This window comes from Numida meleagris, chromosome 2 (genome assembly GCF_002078875.1).
Source record: "Numida meleagris isolate 19003 breed g44 Domestic line chromosome 2, NumMel1.0, whole genome shotgun sequence".
In the NCBI taxonomy this organism is placed as follows: Eukaryota; Metazoa; Chordata; class Aves; order Galliformes; family Numididae; genus Numida; species Numida meleagris.
In genome coordinates this window covers 100,906,029-100,920,405 of record NC_034410.1, presented here as the reverse complement: position 1 = coordinate 100,920,405, position 14,377 = coordinate 100,906,029, and the positions used below count along the sequence as shown (strand labels likewise).

At 45.0% G+C, this 14,377-nt stretch overlaps 1 protein-coding gene and 1 long non-coding RNA gene across 10 annotated transcripts in view; one reads left to right on the top strand and one right to left on the bottom strand.

The window, feature by feature from the left end:
* The window catches only part of GREB1L (growth regulation by estrogen in breast cancer 1 like), a 128,199-nt gene extending 126,310 nt beyond the window's left edge, over positions 1–1,889 (bottom strand). For 4 of the 8 annotated variants that reach the window (XM_021385637.1, XM_021385639.1, XM_021385636.1 and 1 more), the window contains exon 1: positions 1,550–1,888. The gene's annotated coding sequence lies outside the window, so the exon portion shown is untranslated. Of the gene's footprint in view, positions 1–897; positions 1,035–1,549 lie in introns of those variants that run through there. The other 4 variants (XM_021385629.1, XM_021385631.1, XM_021385630.1 and 1 more) reach the window with 3 other exon arrangements.
* LOC110394976 lies at positions 4,381–10,939 on the top strand. Of its 2 annotated transcripts, none has more exons than XR_002436077.1 (4): positions 4,381–4,791; positions 6,432–6,520; positions 7,216–7,310; positions 8,726–10,939. It is a non-coding gene; the product is annotated as an uncharacterized LOC110394976 (long non-coding RNA). The 2 variants fall into 2 exon arrangements; XR_002436076.1 differs by having other exon boundaries at positions 8,387–10,939.

The window sequence follows — 14,377 nt, the reverse complement described above, 5'->3', positions numbered from 1 at the left end:
CTGTTTTATTGAATTCTAAATGAACTTTTCACACCGTGATGCCCTCGTGAGATCTTACAAAGTATCACACATTGAACTAACCTACTATGAGCTCAATGTTCAGGTTTCCTATTCCCTTTAATCTCACATCCTGGGCTTACAACCTGCCTTTCCAAAACATCACTGCTACTTCTTGTTGTTACGCACCTCCAGCCAAACGCAACTAACAAAAAGTACTGTTATGTACACATAAGGCTTTTATAACGAATCTTCTTTTGTTAAAGATCTCAGGCAAGATTTGCTTTACACAGACACCCTTGTTTTCCTTTGGAGGGTATGCCCAACTGGAGGGAAAAACCAAACCCTGTGAAGCATTAGTGTTTAACAGCACAGACAGCTCTTAGCCACCCTCCTCATGTCACGCACAGAGCCACGTCCTGAACTGAAACAGGCACCTACCAGCTTCCCACTCATCCACACAATACGGAAAATACATGCTTTGCTTATTCCTAACACATCACCAAATAAAGTCCGCTTTATTGTTCCACAGCCTTTTATTGCAATCTTTAAAAAAAGCTCCTCAGAACAAAGTATTGACGGCACATGCAGAAGCTGAAGTATCACTTCAGGACCAAAAACGTCATTCAGTGGCAAAGTCGCAAGCGTCAAAGGAAGCCAAACGCAAGCATACTTACAATGTCACATCTTCAGGGTGATTAAAGGAGAAATCCTACCCAGAAAAAGGAGTGGGAGTATTTTTTTTTTCCCACTCGGTAGGTCACAAGCATTCTGCACTTTAAACACATTTGCCCATTGATAATTCTTAAACGGCAGAATGTGGGCAGACCTCTGCAGACCCGGGGCCTAAACAAACGGCAACCAGTGGCCGAAACCCGATGGCTTAAAGAAAGTTTTCACCTTTCAGAGACTTCCGAAAGGAGCCGGGGAGCACTTGGAAGGGCAAAGTCTCACGGCTTTCCAGACGCTTCCGAGAGCGGGAGGCGCAGCTAATAAATCTGTCAGCTGCTTTCCAGCAGCGACATCCATTTAAGCCCTTTTGGTTTTTTTTCCCCTTCTGCATTCAGGCCCGCGCAGCTCGGGACTGCCACCGCACCTCCACAGAGAGGCACCGTGCCCTCAGGGCCGCCTCGCAGCCCCCGCGCCGTCCCGGTCCGGCCCTGTCCTCCCCTCCCTCCGCACCGCAGCACCCCGCGCCCACAGCCGCGCCTCCCGCAGCGGGGGGAGCCCCCTGCCGGTTGCAGCCCGCGCGGCAGCGCTGCGCGCCGAACTCCGCGCCCGCCGCCCTCCGCCGGAGCCACCTGCACCCCCCGTCCACCCCGCCCACCTCCGCCGGCTGTGCCGCACGGTGTTCCCAACGCGGCTCTCCCACCGATGCCGCTCGCCGCCCCCAGCCCGGTAACAAAGGGCCGGAGCCCACTTGGGGTAGCGCACTGGCAGCCGCCGGTGACAGCGGCCGCGGGGAGAGCGGCGCCGAGCTCCGCACCGCTACCTTTGTGCCCTCCCCAGAAAGCGGCGAGAAGGCGAAGGGAGCCCCGAGCCGCTGCCTTACCTCGCCGGGCAAGGAGAGCAGGAGTTGAATGCCTTCCTTCCACCCCTCCCTCACTTTTCTTTTTTTTTTTTTTTTTTTTTTTTTTTTTTTTTCCTCCCCCCCCCAAAGCCGCCCCCTCGCAGCGAGCAGCGCCGCTCGGCAGCCCTACTGCCGCCGTCTCCCTGCGGGTCTCCGTCTCTCTCGCTCCCTCCGCCGGGAGGAGGGGATGGGAAGGGAGGGAGGGAGGAGAAGGGGGCGGTCTCGCAGGTGCCGCCCCTCCTGCGCTGCTCTGACAGCGGGGACCGGGGGTCGGCGGCGGCGGCGGCTGAGGTCCGTAGGTTTGCTCAGCCCAGAGCAGAGGAGCTGAGGGGAGGCCTCATGGCGGTTGCAGCTCCTCGCAGGGAGCAGAGGGGCAGCGCTGAGCTCTGCTCTCTGGGGACAGCGACAGGGCCCGAGGGAACGGCATGGAGCTGTGTCAGGGGAGGGGCAGCTGGGGGTTAGGGAAAGGGTCTGCACCAGAGGGCGGTGGGCATGGAACAGGCTGCCCGGGGCAGTGGGCATGGCCCCAAGTGCTGGAGATCAAGGAGCATCTGGACAATGCTCTCAGACATAGGGTTTGGATTTTGGGTGGCCCTGCGTGGAGCCAGGAGTTGGACTTGATGGGGAAGGTGGAAGATGGCACAGGGCAACGTGTAATTTCCTTCATGAGAGGCAGCAGCGAACAGGCAGGAGTATGAGCACAGTTTATCGTCAGAGGGATCAGCTCACATCTTGTTTTGGGGTTGGTTAGAGATTGAGCTAGCTCACGAGTGGTAAGGTAGAAACTGGAAGGGCTGAGTGAGCTGGGAGGGTGACGAAGTGGAACAGAAAAGGGCACCATGAGCACACATGTTTTGGAGATTTAATTGAACAGGGGCAGGGCAAGGCAGACAGCTGAGCGGACCTGAGTGTATTGGAGGGGATGGACAGAGAATGTTCTGGAACATTTCAAGCTGTAAGTGGTGACAGTCTGTGTGGAGAAACAGTGGACTTGGACTCCTAGTGTGCATAAAGATGAAGGTCAGATTTAGTTGGAGTGTGGGCAGGAAGCTAGAAATGCAGAAGGGCACTCTGAAGGTAAATAGCCATTGAAAAATGATTTCCCCTTTTCTTCCCTTTACCTTTGAGGAAACTACTACCATGCAAGCCGCCACCTCCTCTCTTTTTCATTTTTCCCTTTTCAGAGGGTGTATTCCTGAGCTACCTTCTTCTCTCAGGACTACAGGCATTAAGAGCATACTTTATGCAGCATCCCACCTTTATGTCCCAATAGCTGAGGGGAAAAAAAAAGACGACACATCACAGTAATGAAAAGAAGTGGTAGTTTTGTTTTTATTTGACAGCAACTTGTTGCTGCGTGACATTGAGAGGAAGATGTTCAGTACTTTTCTCACATCCTTTTCTTTTGTTTTTCTTTGCTGGTTGAAATGTTAAGTTCCAGCATTATAGCGAGTGCTCTTATTACCACAAATAATGAGAATTTTACATCAAAAAGTGGTAGAGAAAAAAACTGTCCCCACCTCTGGGAAAAAGTAGAGATTGCACAAAGATGGCGTGGCACTGCAGTACTTCTACATGTTCCAGAAATGAGTAATGGGTTTCTGTCTAATAGATTGTGTAGATGGCTGCAATTATTCAACAAGGTTAACCTTTTTATTCATTAATCCCACTCTCTCCAATAGGCATTAAGGAGGCTTTTTTCACTATTGGTTCTGTTTTGTTTTACCTTAATTTGAGCGCTGCTTTTTTATGCCGTGCTAATTTGCAGTTCCTTTCACTGATGGGGAACAGCTGGGACTGTAATAATGCATGCGCAAATCTGTGTAGGTATGTTAGAGACCAAAGGCTGGGGCAAGTTGGTAGGCAGACTTTGAAGCAAAAATGCCAGGGAAAAATCTTCACATGCAACATATATACAGAAATGTACCTCGCTGCTTTGTATGCATCCATGTGAGTACGTATTTCTGTACGCTTTATTTTTTCTACGAGCTTCTTTGGCTACAGCCATAAGCCCCACAACCTTTTTCCATATGCTCTCATGCTACAGTTCTCAGAAACAGGGTAGCTGTTAAGTAATGGACTGTTTGCATGCTTGAATTGCTTAGAGCTGGGCTTTAGCTGTGGGTTTCTGAAGACATGCCTCCGTTAGCCCCTTTAGGTTTCTGTGTATTTGCAAAGTTGCTAATAATATGGCCCTTCACAATAGATAGATAAAACATTAGCCAAAGTGGAGTTCAAGAGAACCTGCTAAGTCAGATCAGGCTTTAAGGTCAAGTCCTAAAGCTTTGCCACTTTGCCTGTTCTAAATTGTACACTTAATTTCCTGGAAACTTGGAAGTTGGTAGTTGCTAAAGAGTTCAGGCTGCTGTTCTAGCATGTCCACTTGTATGTTGTATATGTCAACTGTGCTCTTGATATGCTTCAAAATATGAAGAACTGAGTAATATCAGTGTCAGCTCTCTGAGCTAATGTTGCCATGTTACCCCAGACAGATTTAGGCAGTGACATAATCATCACTTTACAAAGCACATGAGAGATGTGAAAGCATATCAAGGTGCTTGTAAAATATCTGCTATAGCATATGATCATTGTAACCTAGATGACCTAGTTATGCCTAAATCGATCCCTGTTATTGCAGGCTAGATTTCCCTTGACATATGCTTAATATTACTTTATTTAAATTTTACTTCAATTTTACTTTACTACTGCATGAGTGGGAATTATTTTGGCTGCTTTAATGCAATAATTCTTTTCTTATTTTGACTTATTTTTACTTTTTTTTAAGGAAGAAACATTCATGATATGTTTTCTAACTTTCCATTTTTTGTGTTAACACTTACAGCTTGTAGGGTGGTTTCATCTGTGCCATCTGCATGCCATATTGTACATCAGATGGCGGGATAAAATCTGTAACAAGAACGTTTTGGGACATAGAAGTCTTTCAGGGTTCGAAGCAATGATATTCAGAGCACGAACGTGCAGAGCCACTCAGATATCTGAAACAGAAGACGCAGAATGCCAAAGCAGCTGCTGAGTGAAAGAGAGACCACACAGTTGGGGCAGCATACAAGCAGCGAGGACAAAAGAACGTTTGAGGGAACAAGAAAGTGCAACTTCAGGCAGTGAGAAACTGGAGTCAATCACTGGGAATTATTGACAAGCAGCCATGCGCCCGCACAGTGATTAGAGGCTCGCTTTGAGAAGCAATGACAATTAATGCTGAGGTAAAGAGTCAGCATCAAAAAGGCACCTGGCTTAGTGTTTTTTGATCCCTGACTAGGCAACTTTGTCATTTATTGTAGGGTTTTAGACATGTTCACCGTCACAAAGCAAGACACCATTGCCTGTACAATCTTCTGTTATGAAGGACTGCCTAACAGCTAAATATGACGTTACAGTTTGTGCAAGGATTGATGGGGCCCAATGGAACTCCAGAGTTTGATAGGTATACTTCAGTCTTGAGCCCTCACAACAGATTTCATTTTCCCCTGCATTTAAGTATCTCTTCACTTTCCTTGTGATTTCCAGTTTATAGAGCAATGGGAATAAGATCCCTTAGATGCAGTGTGCTTAATACTGTGGCTAGTAGGAATTGCCAGTTCTCCCCTTCCTAGCTATGAGTGAAAACTTCTCAACAATTTTCAACCACTTTCAAACTTTTCAATATATTTGATTTTATTTTTAGTGAAAGTGGTTTGTTCATCTTAGATCATCCTCTGAACCAGCGCTTGTATTTTACGTTTCTCTTGCCTGTTACATTCAGTGATAACTTGACATATCCAACCTCAGAAGTTAGGTTTCAAGAAATTAAACAAATACAAATAGCAACAAAAGGGAACTCTGCTTTATTTTCTTGATATTCATGAGCTAGGAATGTCATACATACTGGAAGCAATAATTTATTTCCTAGGAACATTAGTATGAAGGTTTTATTTGATCCAACCTACCAAAATGTTGATACTAAACTTCATATGAGAGAAGTGTCTGAATTCCACAGACCTAGTCGTGCAGTTGTTAAAAGCTGGCAGCAAACTTTGCATTGACTACCTTTGTTGGGGCTATAGCAAACCCCACCATCCTGATGGGTAATTCTGGCATGAGCCTTCTAAGAAATTTTCATCTTTCTACGTGAATTGCAATGGTCTTTTGCGATTTAGTATGCCTTTCTCTTTTATTATTGCTATGAATTATTCCTTCCCTGCTCGTATTACTGTAAAGTTCTTTTGCGTATGTTTAAAGTTGAAGCATCGATGAAATGGACACTATCCAGATAAGCTATTCCCTAAAGAATGTTTCTTCTAAACGGACAAAATGATGTTTAGGATGAAACAGAAGCAGTGCTGAAGATGGGGAGCTAGAGTATGTAAAATTAAACTGTTTCACTGGAAAAAAAAAAACACCATTTAGGGCAGAACTAGGAACAGAATTCAAGTCTCTTGATAGTCAGCCACTGCTTTAATCCCAATGTCATCATATCTAAGATTGGAAAGGACTCTAAGGAACATCTAGTTCCAACTCCCTGCCATGAACAGGGGCACTTTCTACTAAATCAGGGTGCCCAAAGCCCCATTCATCCTGGCCCTAAACATTTCCTGGAATGGGGCTTTCTTGGTAGTTTTGCAGTAGCACATCACCAGTGGCACACAAAGATTTTCTTCATTCATGAATCTGATAGGATTTTGCAGAATGAGCACTTTCAGAGATAATAATTTCACAGAAAGTAAAGGGTGGTTACATAAAAGCCCTAAAGCTAATCACTAGAATGTCAGTCTCAGTGGGAATTATAGCCAACTTCTCTTTTTTTTTTTTTTTTCAGAACTTTCTATAAAATACTTGGTATTGCAATGACAACTCTTGTTTACAGGCTTAAAACAGTACCCTGTCTAGACACAGTAGGATGCTTTTCCCTTTTCTAAGAAGCATACCCCTAACAGCAGACTACGCCAGCAAAAGGTAAAAGGCATTATCCTGCCTAAATTTAAGTTATTCTTTGAAAAGAAAGAATATTTTGCACCTGTATGGCTGTGCTGTACAAGAGACTTAGTAACTATAATCTCTATATCATTTATAAAATTCAATTTTGTTTCAGACAAGGCAGTGTAAAAAGACTTCCCATTTCTTATACTGACAGAGCTACTGTGAAAAATTAATTAAGTTTTGTGTTAAAACTATGTAAGCTAGCATTTGTCTTGCCAGAGCCTTTACAGAGTTATGTTTTGGGTGGTTTTTTTTTTTGGTATAAATTTTGGTTTTATAATTCATTTTCAAAATTAACTTATATACTCTATGAAGATCTGTCCCCTGGCTTGCTCATCAGAGGTGAGAAAAGGACTTTCATATCGACTATTAAATTCTGACCTCACAAAAGCTTGCTTTGTTGTTGTCTTGTTGTTGCTTTTGGGTTTTTTTGGTTGGTTGGCTGGTTTGGTTCATTTCAATGGTAAATCTTTTTTTAAATTGCAAATTTGCAGCATTTACTGCAGTTTTTATTGATAAAAACAGTGAGTCTCATCAAAGTAAATGTATCAGTGCTGGCTAATGCTTGTTGTGATATTTCCTCTGCACTCACATGCTAAATAGCAGTGATCTTACTTGCTATTTTATTTGTGCTTCCTTTTCATTTAATAGCTATTTATTCTCTGTAAAAGGTGCTGCTCATGAACTAACAAGAACATAACTCTAGTGTAGAAAACGGCCCTGAATCTGTTGTGGAGCCAAGACATGGAAACTGAGCATTTTACAGGTAAAAACCCCAAATCCCACAATTGCAGTATTCCTGGCTTTAACATTTGTAACGCAGGGCATTTTTAGCATTTTAAAAATGGCTTCCTATAATCTGTGGAGGTTTATCTATTCAGGGCATCAAATTTTCCTCTTGGTTTGTGACTTCATTTTGTTTTGTTGCCAGAAGGTCAGAGATGTGTTTGAGCTTTTTGGGTTTTCGGGGTTGGAAAATATTTTTAAGATGAGGTGGCAAAGACTGAACAAGCCCGACCATGCTTGGTTTTGTCGCTGCTGTCTTTACACAGACAAAATTCCTGCTTAGAGCAGCTTACGGCAAAATTGCCAGGCCTGCGTAGCTGCCAGAACTAACAGTCACTCCTGTCCCAATTTTCCTACTGGGTCCATGCACATCACAGTAGGCCTTATCCTAATGAAAAGCTGAGCTGCTGAGTAGAACTAGTGTGGCATTCGTGATGTCCTAACAGGCGTAGGTGCTGGTGGGAGCAGACCTCTCTCGTAGTCTTGTGGAGGCAGATCTCTGAGCCTACCTACTCCATATTTACAAATTCCCCGACTTCCCAAAAGGTTTTACATGTGTGTGAATGCAGACACAGCTTGGCTGGGTTCTCTCCTAGCACAGAAAGCCAGGTAGGCATGTGCTGCAGGGCGTGACCTGCCTTCCCCATAGCCAAAGCTTCCCCCAGAGCTCCAGAAACACGTCCAAGGGCCACCACGCCTCTGTAGGAAGCTCCTGGGGTCCTTGTCTCGAGCTGCCTTAACCTGCAGTCTGCAGGTGTGTGGGCACAGAGGATTTTAGCTGCTTGTCTCCCAGCTGGCTCTTGTTTCTCAAAGAAAAAAAAAAACCACAAGGTTAAATGCTGCAGTATCTATATACCTAGAAACTTCCTTACAGAAATAAATCTGTATCTGAGTTATAATGTATTGATTACATATACTTTTGTCTTCCCTGTTCTTCTCCTCTGAGTAATTCTCCTGGGACATGAATTTTAATTCTGAGTTACATTTACTTAGGGATTGGGAAGTTGGTCATTCTGTAAAGGCTGGTATCATTCACCATTTCTCCCTGTATTTCAGGCATACAGTGCTACCAAACGTGCAGCCAGTGAGGTGCGTTTGCTAGCCATGTGCTGTACAGATTTTTCATTCCCATCAGTCTTCTGTGGGCATCAGTGTAGTGCATCCAGTGGAGGGTCCCCACGTGCTTTTTGCCAGCAATCCAAGATGGGATTCAGACTCAGGTTTGTCAGCAGGGCAGGCTGCTGTGCTAACTTGCTCTATCTCTCTATCTGATTACCCACAGCAGCCAAAATAACCCTCAGTCCTGGCTCTGGCAGTGTGGGATCCTCATGGCTACAACGTGAAGTTTCAGATCCCTTCTTATTTACGTATTGAGTCGCTTGGTTTCTTTTACAGGTTTCTTGGTACCTCCTGCTGGTTAGACAGAGAGCAGATTGCTATTGCCATCTGGAGGGAGGGAAACCTGGCTGTTCGCACTGCTGGGTAAAAATGTTTCTGAAAGCAGCTGAAAGGACAAAGAAAATCCCCATGGCTACAAAAACTGGAGTCATTAATGCTGTGGATTATTTCTGACATAAAACTCTAATTAAGAATTAAGTTACCAGTTAATCTCTATTCATTTAATTATTATGTGTTTACTGTGTAGAGCAGACCATGTTCCAGCAGCTCCAGAGAAAGGGTAGGTCCAGGTTATGCAAAACAAATTCCTCTGGGTTTTCTACTTTGCTTACAAGAGTTTTTCTTCATCTGAAGTAACAAAAAGCCAGCTACGTCTCTTACTATGTCTGCTTGTGACACTTATCAATCTATACACTTGAAATAAAATATTAAACCATATAAAGAAGACTTCTGCTTCTACAACAGGACTGTTTTCAGATCAGTCATTCCACTCATCTGCATCTCCTCCTTCCTTTGCTTTTTTTTTAATTTAATTTTATTTTTTTGGCCCTTTTCTTGGCCAAAATTCAGTTTTATGTAACATTTTGTACTTGACAGTCAGAAGATTCCTCTTGATTTTTCGCACCCCAAAATTAAAATCAGGCATACTGCCGCCTGGCTCGGTAGGGACCTCTTCAAGGGACAGCATGAGAGAGAGTAATGTTTTTCCCTAAATACCACATATGCTGATGGTGCTTTACAGATGGCAGCTCCAGCTACTGTGGGAATGTTTAGTGTTGCCAGATCTCTCTGCTCCTGGTGTCTGGGTCCTCTCTACATCTGCTCTAATTGTCAGCATGGGGAGCTTGAACGTTATGCAGAAGGAAACATGAAAATCACAAGGCTTTGAGGTACTGTTTTCCAAATGAAACTGAGGGTGAGGAGAAAAGCACACAGAGAGTGGAAGGTTTCAGGAAAGAAACACTATTGACAGTGAGAGCTGAAAGTGGGTATTAGAAGTAGCTTGTAAAATCCTTCAAGAGATATTACCTGGGAGGGAGCCAGAAATAAATGACATTGTTTTTGCCATGTGTGGATGGATGAGAAATGGAGACAGGTAAACATAGCACTTGTTACTGGTTGAAACAGTCTTTGGCTCCATCAAATGCTTTGGTCTACTACCTGCTCTTTTCACTGCCAGCTGACTGGGAGCAATGTTTCCACTCGCACCTTATCTGGTTTCGCTGAAGCTGAGTTGCTGGGCAACAAGTTGGACCAAAAGCACGCTCAAGAATGTAAAAGCCACCTCCCCATAAAGAAGCTTGTCCTTCATCACGTCATGATTGAGCACTCCTCTTTCTACTGCAAATGCCAGCTGACACTCACCTGGTGGGAACAAGAAGGGAAATTCCATCAGGATGCCAGAGAAGGAAGACCTCAATGCCTCTGGCTGCCCAGGGGGACCGATGATTCCCCAGCCTAGGGCACATTTAGAGCACAGCCCTGGTGTGAGCAGGAGGGTGGAGCGGGTGCTCTCCCTTTCTTCTATCAGTAAGCAACTGCTTACTGGCTCAGTAAAGAAGATGGGACAGTTTTAGGTGCTTCCAGCTTTCCAGCAATGTCAACTATGCTGCTGTAGCTAATGTGAAGAAAATAATAACGCGACAAGGATGTGTGAAGATGTGGATGGCTTGCATAGACATAAACACACACAGACACACACAAGCAATGGCTTTAGCTATTATGTGGGAAAGCAGAATGTGAGGGTGGAGGGCGGGGTGCTTGAGGTTGAAGAAACCCCTGGAAAAAGCACAAATTGTTATTCTTAACATATTTCGTTTCCAAGATGCTTGTATGGAGCCTCTATAGCAAACTGAGCAAGAGGTCTGAATGAATGGAAGCCAATGTAACAGGCTCTGAGTGCTGGTTGCACAACTCAATTATGTGCTCGCTCCTTCCCTGCGCCTCCTTTCTAAGGAGTGCCAGAGGGATGAAATAAATTATCTTCCTTGAATGGGGCAAACTCCATAATGTCTTTTACTGTGCTATTTTCAGAAGTCCAATAAAAGACATCATCAGACATTTATCCTGGACCTCAAAAATGTATGAAGTTTTACATATTTAGGATAACTATTTTAAAGGGTATGATTTCCATCCCAGGAGAAAGACTTGTGCAGACCTTGACTTCGAGTGTACTTAGTTCGATCTATGAACAAAATTCAGGTACATTGAATGGTTCCGGGAAAATAATCCCTGATAGTTCTCAGAAAACAGTCTTTCAGATAAAATAAAATCTTCTTTCTCAAATTTTGTCATACTGGTCCCTAATTTACACCACTTTCTTGCCCATAAGTGAAGTCCCTTGGATCGTCAGAAGCACCTTCATGTGTGCTCTGAGTTTTGTGCAGCAGTATGAAACCAGCCTTTGCCCTACTCATGTAGCTATATCCTGAGCCCAGGAGAACTAGACACAGTATTTCAGCATAATTGCGAGGTAAGTACCAAATCCTGAAATTCTCAAACCCTGTTACCCCAGCCCCTGTCTCCTCTGCCTGCATATCTAAAGTTTCCATCATCCTTTAGGTCCCTCTTGGGGGAGTTTCTGTTCAGCTCCTATGTCCTTCTTTTTCGAGTCATTTCCAGAGCTTCAAAGTCTAGTTTCCATCTTACTGCAGTGGCCTTCTTTCTCTGTTCCTAAATATAGAGCTTCGTGATTACCTGTAATAAACTAATACATTACATGCTTGCTTTCTGTTTAGCACTGATTACATCAGTGACCTATTTTCATTTCAGTTCCTCTGGTCTTCATATCTGTGGCAGTATGATGGCTTTGTTTTCTTCTGTTTCACAAATCAAAATGGGCACTGGCCAGGAAACAACTCCCATGGTGCTCCCCTGGTTGACATCCCTCTGGTCAATGGCTCATTGTTTCATGTTCAGATTAAAAATTGGGTTAACCGGTTTCTGAACCATCCAGTCAGTTAATTTGCTACAACTTCTTGGTCAAATAATTGTGCACAACAAAAGCCTCCTGCTTTATAGGAGTTTATTATATGAACAGAAGTGGTTTAAGAAGTAGGCTCTTACTCCTCTCAAAACATAGCATGTTAGCTCAGCATAATCTACTTTCTGTAAATCCATGCCAGTTTGCATAAATAGCCTCTACTTCTTTTTATTTTGTGATCTAATAACACCAGCATTTTGGCCAGCATTCTTGTTAGGCTGTGAACACCCGTTAGGCCCATAGCCAGCATAATGGTGAGCCTGATGAAAGTCCATAGCCTGAAATGGCCTGGGCTCTTCTGCACACCTTTCAAAACACTGTTCCAGGGTGCCCTTCTTTCCCAGCCCCTGGAAATCCCTTGGACTTCCAGTACTTCTGAAAGTGAGTTTTAGAGGCTCGCAGTGTTCTTCCCTCAGCTCTTTGAAACTTCAAGGATGCTAATGATACAAGTTTTCCAACTGTAGGATGCCTGATACTAGCAGCTGTTGTTCAGAGCTTTTTGAGGCATCTGCTGTCTCACCAGCAGTGTGACCAGATGTACTGAGGCCTCTGAGGCCTCACTGCCTCTGTAGCTCACCCGAGAGAGATTCCAGTTGTAGAGATTCACAAAGCAGCAAAACTGGAGCTCTGTTTGCACTTCCACCAAGCATGAGTCACTGTAGTTGGCACTAAGTACCAGCCCTACATTCAGTACAACAGGGCTGCCATTCATCTTTACCCACCTCTCTTCATCCATACCTCTTGGAGTGGGACGCCATCAGCTGATGCCAGCAGTGAGATCTTCAGCAGCCAGGAGGATGGATTGCCGCTGGCTGCCCTTCTTGGCCAGCTCTCTATGGGAGCCACTAGAGTGAGGGTGATTGGGTGCACTCATATGCAAGCAATGCTGAGGATGTCCTACTCTCACAAAAGATTTCCAGTCCACATAAGTGCATAATTTTTTAAAATACATACAATGGCTTTGGAATGGAAAGGAGTGGAAAGGAGTGGAAAGGAGTGGAAAGGAGTGGAATGGAATGGAATGGAATGGAATGGAATGGAATGGAATGGAATGGAATGGAATAGAATAGAATAGAATAGAATAGAATAGAATAGAATAGAATAGAATAGAATAGAATAGAATAGAATAGAATAGAATAGAATANGGAATAGAATAGAATAGAATAGAATAGAATAGAATAGAATAGAATAGAATAGAATAGAATAGAATAGAATAGAATAGAATAGAATAGAATAGAATAGAACAGAATAGGAGTAGTGTAGTGTAGTTCAGGGACCTTCAAAGATGTCCAACCACCTGAGCAGTTCAGAGCTAACCAAAAGCTAAAGCACATTATTGAGGGCACTGACCAAGTGCTTTGAACACTGACAGGCACAGGGCACCAACCACCTCTAGGAAGCCTGTTCCAGGTTCTGACCCCCCTCAGGGTAAAGAAACATTCCCCAGTGTGCTGTCTGACCCTCCCCTGGCTGTTCTCTACCTTTCCCCTCCTGCTATTGATTCCCAGGAGCAGAGCCCAGCACCTCCCTCTGCTTCCCCTCCTTGGGGAGCTGCAGAGAGCAGCGAAGTTGCCTCCCAGCCTCTTTTCCAGACTGGGCAGCCCAATATCCTTGGCCTTCTCTCACAGCAAATGCCTCCCAGCCCTGTTTTGTTGCCCTTCTCTGGATGCTTTCAGTGACATCGTCATCCTTTTTAAACTGTGGAGACCAGAACTGCACATAATATTCAAGGTGAGACCACACCAATACTAAGTATAGTAGGAGAATCACCTCTTTTGACCAGCTGATTGTGCTGCACTCAGTGCACCCCACAATGCATTTTGCCCTCTTGGCTGCCGGGCACACTGCTGCTCACACTGAGCTGCTGGCACCAGCACCCCCAGATCTCTTCCTGCTGAGTTGCTCCCCAGTCTGTCCCCAGTCCAGCACTGCTCCATCCCAGTTGCAGCACTTGGCGTTTTCCTTTGTTGAACTTTACGCCACTGATGATTGTCCAGTGCTCCAATGTATCTTGATGCCTCTGCAAGGCCTCTCAGCCCTCCAGGGAGTCAGCAGCACCTCCAGCTTTCTGTGTCACAAAACTTGCTGAGGATGCACTCCACTCCTGCCGCCAGATCACCAGCAACAACTCCTGCAAGGAGGCTGTGGGGAGGTGGGAGTCGGCCTTCTCTTCCAGGTAACAGTGATAAGACAAGAGGGAATGGCACTAAGTTGCTCTGAGAGAGGTTCAGGTTGGATATTAGGAGAAATTTCTTCTCAGAAGGGGTGGTGAGGCACTGGCACAGGCTGCCCAGGGAGGTGGTGGAGTCACCTTCCCTGGAGGCGTTCAAGAAACGTGTGGTTGTGGCACAGAGGGACGTGGTTAGTGGGCATGGTGGGGGTGGGCTGATGCTTGGACTAGATGATCTTAGTGGTCTTTTTGCCTTACTTTCATTCACCAACCACGTAACCTTATCATATTACGAAGTCACCTAAACACATTACGATTATTTTCGTCTCAAAATATTTAATGTCCTTCCAACAGATGCTCTCTGCTTCCTAACGACGTCGGTGTCTCCTGAAGAAAAGGAAGGCACGCAGCGCGCCGATGCGCCCAGCTCGGGGGAGCGCTGCCCCGCGCCCGGCCCGGCCCCGCACTGCCGCCCAGCGGTGCCTGCCCACGCCGC